This window comes from Mustela nigripes, chromosome 14, assembly GCF_022355385.1.
Source record: "Mustela nigripes isolate SB6536 chromosome 14, MUSNIG.SB6536, whole genome shotgun sequence".
NCBI lineage: Eukaryota > Metazoa > Chordata > Mammalia > Carnivora > Mustelidae > Mustela > Mustela nigripes.
This window is the reverse complement of record NC_081570.1, coordinates 82605489-82617467: the sequence shown is the minus strand read 5'-3', so window position 1 is coordinate 82617467 and position 11979 is coordinate 82605489. Positions and strand designations below refer to the sequence as shown.

The window sequence follows — 11979 nt, the reverse complement described above, 5'->3', positions numbered from 1 at the left end:
AATGGATGCAAAAGGAACCTGGGCAGAAAGTTGAGAAGGATTCATATTAAAGAGATGAGGTGGAAAAGAGAGAGAGACAGAGAGAGATGAGGTGAAGCAGAGCACCTCCAGAAAGGAGACTAAGAAGTAAAAGAATGGGGGAAAAAAAATAAAGAAAGTTAGCTATCATGGCATCTAATGGTAGAGGGTCTTTCAAAAAGTAAAGAGGGGTCCACAAGGCTAAATATTTCAGAAAGGACACACACATACACATACACAAACACAATATGGCAGCATTTACCATAGAGAATCCTCCAAAAGAAGAGCTGATTCAAAATCCAATTAATTATGAAATGACCTTAAACTCTTCAAGCCAATTTTATTGCATTGCAATGCATTGCAGTGTACCTCATCAACATTGGGGCTTCTCAGTAAAGAGTGAGCCCTAGCTGATAAAGAATAAAGTGGCTTTCATAAAAATAAACAAACAAAAAATATTGTCACCCAAATCATATGATGAAAAGAATGACTTAGTTTAAAAAAAATTTTTAAGTAAACATCAATTTTTCTGGAACTGTTTAATTGCCAAACTTGTTCCACTGTATTACCTTAATACCCTGATCGAAATGAGAGAACAATATGTTTTTTTTCTGGTCATTTTATAATAATTCATTAAAACAGTGGGCTCATTTATGCAAGCTAAATTCTCATCCCCAGTCTCCCAGAAGATTTTGTGGCATATCCCTGGCTGCTAAATAAAAGCTTTTCTCTTAAAGTCACTTAACTGTCTTTGGTTTTGTTTTTAAGCAAAGGGATTTATCAGTTTCTGGGCTTTGTTTTGCTTTTGAAGCTTTAGCTACTGCATCAGCTCGAGATATGCTTGATTTGTTTTTTATTTTTTATTTTTTAAAATTTAATTTTATTTTTTCAGTGTTCCAAGATTCATTGTTTATGCACCACAGCCAGTGCTCCATGCAATACGTGCCCTCCTTAATACCCACCACCAGGCTCACCTGAACCCACACCCCCCTCCCTCCAAAACCCTCAGTTTGTTTCTCAGAGTCGACAGTCTCTCATGGTTCCTCTCCCCCTCTGATTTACCCCAATTCACTTTTCCTTTCCTTCCCTTAATATCCTCCATGTTACTCCTTATGCTCCACAAGTAAGTTAAACCATGACTTTCTCTGCTTGACTTATTTCACTCAGAATAATCTCTTCCAGTCCTGTCCATGTTGAAACAAAAGTCGGATATTTACCCTATCTGATAGAGGCATAATATTCCATTGTATATATGGACCATATCTTCTTTGTCCATTCATCTGTTCAAGGGCATCTTGGCTCTCTCCACAGTTTGGCGATTATGGCCATTGCTGCTATGAACATTGGGGTACACTGTTTTTTAGCCAAAGCTTCCTAGGGAGGAAATACAAGTGACTGAGTCATTTGTCAACTATGACCAAGCAAGTTTTGGGTTCCTCAGTTTGTTTGTTTTTTTTATCCTTCTTTGGATGGATATACATAAAGCACCCATGTGGATTTAAAAGTTAGATCACTTGGAGCCCCTGGGTGGCTCAGTCAGTTGAGTATCTGACTCTTGATCTCAGCTAGGTCTTGAATTCAGCGTCATGAGTTCAAGCCCTCTGTTGGACCCCATACTGGGTGTGGAGCCTCCTTAGGAAAAAAATTAAGAAAGAAATAAATAAAAACTAAAAGAACATTCAGTGGTCCTGGCATTATGTTGACACTGCCTGATTTACGGATCTTAGGAAATACATTTGACATCATAGCAAGTCATCTTAGGTAATCTTCAAGACTTTGCTTAGATGTAAATTGAACTCAGTGACACCTACCCATAAACTACTTAGGACATCTAGGAGCATTCATCAGTGTTTGATGAAAGAAAAAAATTTAACTGATCAAAAAAAAATCTGATACTTTGTTTAAAAGATTTTTTTTTTTTTAAATGAGAGAGAGAGCACAAGAAGGGGTGGGGGGGTTGAGGGAGAGGGAGAAGTAGACTCCTTCTTGAGCAGAGAGCCTGACCTGGGGCTTGATCCCAGGACCTCGGGATCATGACCGGAGCCAAAGGCAAACACTTAACCAAATGAGCCACCCAGGTGCCCCTCTAACAAACATTAAAAGTCATTATTGCCATGGAGGAAAATGCTAAGTGTATACCTTGAAAACCAAACATCACCAAAAGCCAATCAAGAAATAATTTAATGAGTACTTTTTGGCCACTCAGTAGGTTCAAGACATTGTACCAGCTGGAGGGGAAGGGATATGGGAGGGTAGAGAAGTGCTATATAAGGCTCCTACTCCCCTAGGAATGTTTAGAATTGGATTAATCTGGGATAACTGTTAGTTTGGAGCAAGATGCCATGTTATCATTAATATGATTTCTTGTATAATGCATTTTAAAGTTCCTATGTATAATACCACATGTATGCATACCTGAGTACCTAAAATACATACACTAGAGGACAAGAGCCTGCCGGGAATAGATTAGGCACTCCATTCATCTTTGCATCCGAAGTGCCAATCCCAGGGCCTCGCACCAAAAAATTGCTTAAAAAGAGTCTCTTAAAGGAATAAATGATTACATGAATTCATTTGTGCTGGTCCTATGGTTGTTATGGTAGAAATGGAAAAGATACCGAGGACAGAATAGTACCTGATCATTAATTACCTCCAGGAGGGTAGTAGAGACCAGTATCAATAAATCTATATTGCTGCTTTTTCTTCAAGAACATTGTTTTTTCATGCTAAGAACATGCTGACTCTAAGGCTGCTAATGATAACATGTCCCCCCACAAAATTCTTTCCATTTAGACTCTGTTTGTATTTTACACTCAAGAAGTTGTCAGTAGAGTTGCTACTAAGTAGCCTTATTTGAGGGCATTTTCAGGCTGTATAAAATGGTCCCACTTTCAAAGTGCCGAGAGCTATCTTTGCTGAGGTGTTAAGCCACAGTACAAGACTGCGAACAGTTTTTAGAACTCATTACACTAAAAACAAAAAACAAACAAACAAAAAAACCATGATTTTTAATAGCATAGTGGGATTTAAGTTTACACTTGCCTTCTACTTTCAATTTTAAGTACAAACAAAACAAATGTAAAGCATGGGGAGGCAGTAGTCCGATACCTGGAATCCATTCAAGACCAGGCTTTTCCTCTCTACCCCGTGTGAACTTAGGTAAGTCACTTAATATGTTTCGCCAGCTGTAAAACAGCGTAATAATACCCGTTCCATGGGATTTCTGTGAGGATTAAATGAGATAACATGCTAAATCTCATGTTTAATTACATTTAATTCATTTAACATATTACTGGTCCTATGTGATAAGTTCCCTCATTTCTGAAAGTATAATGTGCCAATAACAAGTTAGACAAGCACTAATGCCATTTTAATAAAGTTAAGGTAATTAAAGCTACTTGAATCACAATATATATTATATTTTTGGTAGTAAAGGAAATTGCTCAAAACTATAGCTTTTATGTATTATAATTATATTGACTAGAGGGGTGTGTGCATGTATGTGAATGTGTGTGTGCGTGTGTGTGTTCATACTTTCTATATTGAAGATCTAGGGCCTGAAAAATTGCCAAAAATTTCATCAGGAGATGCTGAAATGATATTGAAATGGGCCAAGCATTGAACAATGATCTCAAGCTCTTCATTAGCCAATGGATCTACTTCCTTTGTGATTGTGATCCAAAGACAGAAGAAAATTAGCTCAAGAACAAGACAGAGGAGGAAGTGAACCCATGGAGTCCCTTCAGGGAAGCCAAGAGAAGAGTTTTTAAAATTTTTCAACATTTGGCTCATTGCAATATCACTTCAATGTTTCCTGATGGAATTTTTGGCAATCTTTCAGACTCTGGACCTTCAATAAAGAGAAGGAAGACATATAACAAATAAAGTAAATAAAAGTTAATTAATTAAAATAAAGTTAAATAAAAAATAAAGAGGGGACATCATTACCAAGCCATGTGTTTTTTGACACAATGGTGTCCAACCACTAACAAAAAGCTGCATTTTGGCCATTTCATCTACTACTAGTAGTGTACAAAACATGTACTATAAAGGGTGAGTACATCTGCAGTCTGTCTCCATTCACTCCTCTCCCCCCACAATCATTCTTAAATCACTCCATGCTTATATTGTAATGGTCTCCTTTTAAAAAAGGCCAGCAACTAATCTCATCCTCGAGTTTCTGACCATTAATAATGAACTCCTCAGAGGTCAAGCTTTGCTTACTATCCTCACTTTTTTTGTCCTAGTCTTTCTTTAATTAGGTATAATTTGGAAACCACATCCATATATTACTACTTCCATGACCCACTTACTTAAAAATACCAGGGTGCCTGGGTGGCTCAGTGGGTTGATGATCCCACTTTTGATTTTGGCTCAGGTCATGCTCACATGGGTTGTGGGATCTAGCCCTGTGTCGGGCTCCAAGCTCAGCAGGAAATGTGCTTGAAGATTCCCTCTCCCTCTCCCTCCATGCTCTCTCTCTCTTTCTCTCTAGAATGAATAAATAAAAAATTTAAAAAATACCATTGATGTTCTAATTATCAAACATCTTTTTGTTCCTCTTTCTATAAATCATCCGATTTTATACCTCTCCACATTTAACACCACCTTGTTTTTTTTGAAAGTCCAATCTTTCTCATGGTACCAGGAACGCATGTTCCATCTTAAGGCTCCACCCTCTTCTACAACCTTAACATTTTCTACAGATGGCAGCTGCTTCTCAGCAACAACCCTCTCTCATAGAAGGAAAGCAAGAAAAATCTTGGTCATTTAGCTATCTCTGAGTTTTTTTTAACCATCTATGGCTCTGTTTCCTCACATTTAAATTGGAGATCACAATATAACAAAAATGCCTACATCATAGGTTTGTTGTGAGGACTAAATGAATTAATTTATGTGAAGTGCTTAGAAAAGTTCATGGCACATAGCAAGTGCTATAGAATTGTTTGCTGTTATTTTGCTATTATTCACCTTCCATCATGTGTATATTGGTTCTAAGTCTTACCACAATCCAACTTGTATCATGGTTAAATATGTACATGACAGAGTGGTCCCAGATGAAGTGGTAGCCTAAACAGTTGGAAGGCTCTGTATCTCCAGGGTCATGGCCAACAGTGAATGCACCTTATTGTCATCAAGCTTGATGGTGTCCAGCGCAGCCTGGTGGGAGAGATAATTAAGTGTTTTGAGCAAAAGGGATTCTGCCTGATTGCTACGAAATTAATTCAAGCTCCTGAAGACCTTCTCAAGGGATACTACATTGACCTAAAGGACCATCCATTCTTTGCCAGCCTGGTAAAGAACATGCAATCAGGGCCTGTGGTTGCCATGGTCTAGGAGAGGCTGAATGTGGTGAAGACAGGCCTAGAGAGCCCATATAGACTGCAAGCCTGGGACCCTTCATGGGGACCTTCACATCCACATTGTCAGGAACATTATCCATGACAGCGATTCTGTGAGAGTGCAAAAAAGGAGACTGGCTTGTGGTTTCAGCCCGAGGAGCTGGTGGATTACAAGAGCTTTGCTCAGAACCATGTCTGTGAGTGACAACAGAACAGACCTCAGAACTTTGTTTACTCCATAACCTCTCTTTCTCATGGGGAGGTGGTCAGCCTCTAGGAAATCAAGTTATTTTTAAGAACTCCCTTATAATCTGGAGGCAAATCTTGGAGCTGGGAGTGGTCCCTTTATAGTATTATGTGCTACCTTTAGATGAAAATATTGTATTTCCCTCCCAAAAAAATATGTACCTGACAGACTATGTTGAAAATTTCTTAAGGACTACCACAGTGTCTTATTTATGTATCTCCCACAATGCTTTGCACATGGGAGTTTGCAAGTAATGTTACTTAATTGAATTGTTAAACTGCTTGCATTAGTAAAGTTCTGCTCTCTATTTCTTCTACTTTTTATACTTCTTGCTAAATTTTACTTTCATAGGCTCAAATATAATAATAAATTAGGGTGACATATAAAACTGCTGGTTCTTGAAAATTAAGCCCTGGAAGTATTTTAATTTTATTATGAACCAAGAAGCTGTGTCATTTTTTTTTCCTAAGAAATTAATTATACCTTTAGATGAGAGGCTATCATAACGTGATTTCTAGACCACTGATGGCCCACAAGTGCCCTCTGAGTGGTCTTCAGGCTCATCGCTTGTAGTTTGCAGGTTTATAATAAGACACCATCTGTGCTTTTGTTGCTGCCATGACTTCATAATCTATTTACGATGGTCAATAAAATTCAAATATTACTTCAAAGGTACACCATTCATGCCATTAATTCTAAAATTTATTTTATTCTTCTGCTGAGAAAAAGTGGACAGATGAGCAGGTTCACTGGATTTTATGTACCACAACTGACCTGCAGATTGGTCAAGTGTGGTAGCCATTCCTTCAGATAGCCTCTGGGTGGGAAAGGCTTAAACCCTCAAACTTTCCAACCTAATCTGTGTCATCACAAACCTAAGGTTTACTGTTGACCAGGTGCATAGGACTGTTCCCATCTCTTTGAATCAAAGACAGAAATAGACATAAGTACCAACGATAAAGGACAGAAACCAAAAACTGAGAGTCATCTGAGGCTACAGACACATGACCAAGACATGAATGGTGTTTTCTGTTCTGTAGAACTTACTCAGATAACTCCAACTAACCCATGTTGTGCCTGGTATTATTTATTTTCCCCCATTTAAATGTAAGCCTCAGTTACTCTAGAAACCAGCTTGATAATGCATAACTTCTCCATTAGGAATATTTTTATGGAGCCCATCGTTATGAATTCATTTGCTATTCACTGTAATAGCACATATCATAATGAATTCATTTAGTATTCATGGGGATAACACAAATACCATTTAGTAACTGGTTAATGAACTGAGTGGGGCTCTTTATCCTTCCTGGGTTTTATAAGAAACAATGCTCATTTATTTAAATCATCAACTTCTTTTTCAGCTTCATTTTGTACATACACTATTTCTTGTTCCCCAATGTCCAAGTATAATGCTGAGGTAAAGGACAGCTTTCTTTGGATAAAAGGAATCCAACAACAAAGGGCCCCGAGACATGGAGACTGGGCAATTAAGTGTAATTATGTTTCAGTTCATTGCAGACCAGTTTTGACAGTTTTATCCTGAAAATTAAAAATCACCAAAGAAATAATACTATTTATGCATCAGGCTCTGAGCTAAACTAAAAGCACCATTAGTAAGACCACTATGCAGGTTAAAAAACAAAAATAACAAAGTACCAAAAAACTAAGTTATTTGTTCAAAATCACATGACAAATAACTGAAGAATGTGGAGTTCAAACCCAAGAAGTCTGATTCCAGATCTGTGGCATTCACAGTGTTCTAAGCCACATGTTATCTTAGTTATCACTATTTTAGTTTTCCTTCTTTGTAAAATGATGATACATGTGTATCTTAACTAATAAAATCCTCTTGAAGCAATTTGTAAAGTTAAAACACCAAATAGCTTCAGTAACCCATAGTAAATTACCAAACCAAGAACTGACATAAGCCAACCTCAGTCTGTGCATCATTTGGCTGGCAATTAGTTAATAGTTTTCAAGAGGCACACAAACTAAGAATTCAGGACAAATTTTGTCTGGAGTCCATGTTCTCAAGGTAGTATAGGACATATTCCAAAATAAAATATGTCATATTCTTTTAAATAGGAAAGAAAAATATAGAAAAGAGAAAAAAAAGGGTCTCACTAGCAAGGTTAAGATCATAAGGGAAAGTCAAGTATGATAGGGGGTTATTATTGTAGATTTACCCTTACCAAATAACATCGAATAACATCTGCAAGCCAAACAAAAATGTACATGCAAAAAACTAAAGTCGGGAGGGAAGAAAGGATAGACTCCCTCCCTTTTATACATGTGCACAAATTATTGGTCATCGATTTCACCCAAGAGATAGACGGACCTTAAGAACGTGTGTGAATGAAAAAGCATTTGAAGGAAATGGGATCCGTGACTGCCAAGAGGTTAGAGAAGCCAGGGGAAGGGAGGAGAATTACTTATTCATGTATAGTCTTAGTTTTTCTAGAGAGGATTTAAGGTAAATATTATAAAGTAGAAAAAACTGAACACACTATTTTTGAAATAGCAGTATTATGGATAATACAGTTAGTAAGCCTATAAACACTCTTTCAGTGACTAGAACTGATACTTGAATTTGGCTCTAAGTTTGCCAGCTGTTAATATGAAAAGGCAAAATGGGTTTCGTACAGAAGCCATACTGACTAACATACTAGACAATGTCCTCAGCAGTATTCCTGAACGACGAGTGCAAGGATGTGATTCATAAAGCTGTTCCTTATCGTATCCCTCAGTGAAAGGGCTGAGAGCCTCAAACATGAAGGTATCTTATGATTGAAGGGTTATGCTAGCACGGCTCTATCACTAGTATTTAGAAGAGGTGAAAACATCTAGCCTACCTCTTTGGTTTTAGAGATGTGAGAAGAGAAATACAAAGCTTTAATGTGTTTATTCTCTTCTCAAATCCCCATGGCCTCCACACATGGAAAGATGTTACTCCAAGGAAAAGCGTATTTATAAATTGGTCATTCTCTCTCTTTTTAATGTAAAATGTCTATAACGCCTCATCAGAGCTTCTGATAAGCATGAACTAGACGTTTCTCTATACTGAGTTGACCTAATTGAAGCCAAAGAAAAGAAACAATGAAGAACTATTAAAGATCAATTTAAGGCTTCCCCCGGGTTTTTGCATAGTTAAATTAGCTGAATAGTTAAAAATCCTTTCCAGTACAACCCTCGTTTGAGGTTAAATGGATTAGGTCAGAGGCAAAGGCATACATATGCTAACTACATCATCGGGGAAGAAGAGAAGGCTGAGTAATAAAGACCAGAAAGATGAAGGAGGTGGGTGGCGAGGGGGAACCAAAATTCAAAAGAACAATAAAGAGAAAGACTAAGAAAGATAAAAATAGCTTTCAATTATGGAGTGTTTCTATTATGTAGCGATGCACTAGACCAAGTGCCTTATAAATACAATCTCATTTATTCTTCCTATTAGCACCCATTTAGAGATAAGGAAACTGAGGCAGAGAAAGGTCACACCAAGGATAGAGTCAGGATTTCAATTCCTGGTCTATCTGATTCCCCAGTGCCTTGAAATGTAACACTATAATTTCTCCAGCAAACTTTAAAGGATGACAAAGAGGAGATACACACATGGAAGCTTTTAAAAAAAGGGCAGAGGAAGGAGTCAGGGGTGTGCAGGGGCAGGCAATAAGAAAAAAAGCTGAAGTGGCAGCTCACTGGCCCCACTTACTTTTATTGTGCCTCTATCTTGTAAAACACATGGAGGTTTTCATTACCACTGGGTAATTGATGGCAGATCATATGGGAATGGGCACAAGATGAAGTCTACATATAAAAATAAATATGGTAAGAGGTTTTTGAAACCTGTCTGGCTTCTTAGCTCAGCACACTTTAGATTTGTCTCATTTGGGGCAGACTATCATGTTCCAGTTCCATTTCTAAAAGCCACCTCTTTGGCCCAGAAGACATTCTGGCTTTAAATAAAAGATAGGAAAAGTACTTCTCTGTTTTACGTGAAATGCTCTAGAAAAAAATTTATAAAATGCAAGCAAGACACAAAATTCCATTCCTAAGGTAAACCTGTAGTGGAGATACATAGGATTTACAGAGGCTGAAGGGAACAAAAATCTATCTCCCAAGTTTGTTGGGTGAAATATTTCTCTGGCTTTTTTTAAACTCTCCATAAAAGCCAGGGTTTCAATGGGTTTGTTGTAGCCCCCATGCTGAAAAGAGCTCTCAAAGATTGTCAAAAATAGAAATAATCATTAAGTAAAATAAAAAACATAAGCACTGTACAACTTTTGATTTTGAACATCTAAAGATAGTGAGCAGCACTGATATTTGGCTAGGAAGTTACTATAAAATATGTAAAATCAAAGACAAGCTGACAGGATTGGAAATGTTCCACCATGGTGAGTAAACACAGCAATGAGAGCTGGGTGGTAGCAAAGCCTTTGTATTAGGGTTGGCAACCTTCGTGGAAATCCATTCTCAGGTTTACAAAAAAAAGTCTTTTGTCTCAAACACTTCGGGATTTTTGTTGTTGGTTTTTGTTTTGTTTTGTTTTATTTTGTTTGCAGAGAGCCCTGGTGCACAAGTTGATACATGTCTTGGTCACAGAGCCTATTTATTCATTGTGTAGCTTCCGTCTTAGGAGCGCTGATGGCTAAAAGGCAGGTGTTGAGCACACCTTGCATCAGTCAACTTACAGAATTTTTACTACAATAAAAAACACAAAAACTGCTCACCTCTCTAAGTAGTCATTTATGAGTCTGTCAGGCTAACAAACTATGCTGCTATTATGGGCTGAATTGTGTCTCTCCCAAATCATATGTTGAAACCCAACCTCCAGTGACCACATCTGGACACAGGGTCTTTACAGAGGTACTTAAGTTGAAATGAGGCTATGTTAACGTGGGCCCTAACTCCAATCTGACTGGTGTTCTTATAAGAGGAATTTTGGACACATGAAAGTGAAACCAGGGATGTGTGCATTGTGCATACAGAAGAAATACCCACGTGAGGACACAGCAAGAAGGTGGTGCACTACATTTGTGTCTTTAGGGTAAATACCCAGTAGTGCAATTGCTGGGTCATAGGTTAGCTTTATTTTCAACTTTTTGAGTAACCTCCATGCTGTTTTCCAGAGTGGTTGCACCAGCTTGCATTCCCACCAACAGTGTAGAAGGGTTCCCCTTTCTGCTCTTTGAGGTTTTTTTACACCATTCTAAAAACCTTATGTTTATTTCTTCTATTTTAGAAAGTTGTTTAAATTCTAGTTAGTTAACATTTGTGTAATATTGGTTTCAGGTGTAGAATATAGTGATTCATCACTTACATGTAACACATCACAAGGGCCCTCCTTAACCCCCATCACCCATTTAGTCCTTCCCTCACCCCACCTCCCCTCCAGCAATCCTCAGTTTATACTCTATAGTCAAGAGTCTCTCATGGTTTGCCTCCTTCTCTTTTGTTTCACTTACCCTATATTCGTTTGTTTTGTTTCTTAAATGTCACATATGAGTGAAACCATATGGCATTTCTCTTTCTCTGACTTGTTTCACTTAGCATCATACACTCTAGTTTCATTCATGTCATTGCAAATGGCAAGATTTCATTCTTTTTGATGGCTGAGAAATATTCCATTGCATACATAGACCACTTCTTCTTTATCCACTCATCAGTCAATAGGTATTTGGGCTCATTCCATAATCTGGCTATTGATGATAATGCTGCTATAAACATTAGGATGCATGTGTCCCTTCGAATTAGTATTTTTGTATCCTTTGGGCAAATACCTAGCAGTGCAGTTGCTGGATGATAGGGTAGTTCTATTTTAACTTCTTGAAGAGATTCCATACTGTTTTCCATAGTGGCTCTACCAGCTTGCATTCCCACCAATAGTTCAAGAGGGTTCCCCTTTATCTATATCCATGCCAACATCTGTCATTTCCTATATTGTAAATTTTAGCTATTCTGACAGTTGTGAGGTGATATATCACTGTAGTTTTTATTTGTATTTCCCTGATGATGGGGTTGTTGAACATCTTTTCATATGTCTGTTGGTCATCTAAGGTCTTCTTTGGAAAAATGTCTATTCGTGTCTCCTGTCTGTTTTTTAATTGGATTGTTTTTGAGGTATTGCATTTGACAAGTTCTTTTTTATACATTTTGTATAATAACTCTTTATCAGATATGTCATTTGCAAATATCTGCTCCCTTTCCATTGGTTGCCTCTTGGTTTTGTTGACTGTCTCCTTTATTGTGCAAAACTTTTTGTCTTGATGAAGTTCCAATAGTTCATCTTTGCTTTTGTTTCCCTTGCCTATGGAGATGTGTCTGGTAAGAAGTTGCTGCCTGTGTCCTCCTCTAGGATTTTGATGGTTTCCT

General features: G+C 37.7%; 1 pseudogene; it reads left to right on the top strand.

Moving 5' to 3' along the window:
* The first annotated feature begins 5122 nt into the window (after nucleotides 1-5122).
* On the top strand, nucleotides 5123-5565 carry LOC132002196 (nucleoside diphosphate kinase A-like; annotated as a pseudogene).
* The last annotated feature ends 6414 nt before the right edge of the window (nucleotides 5566-11979 follow it).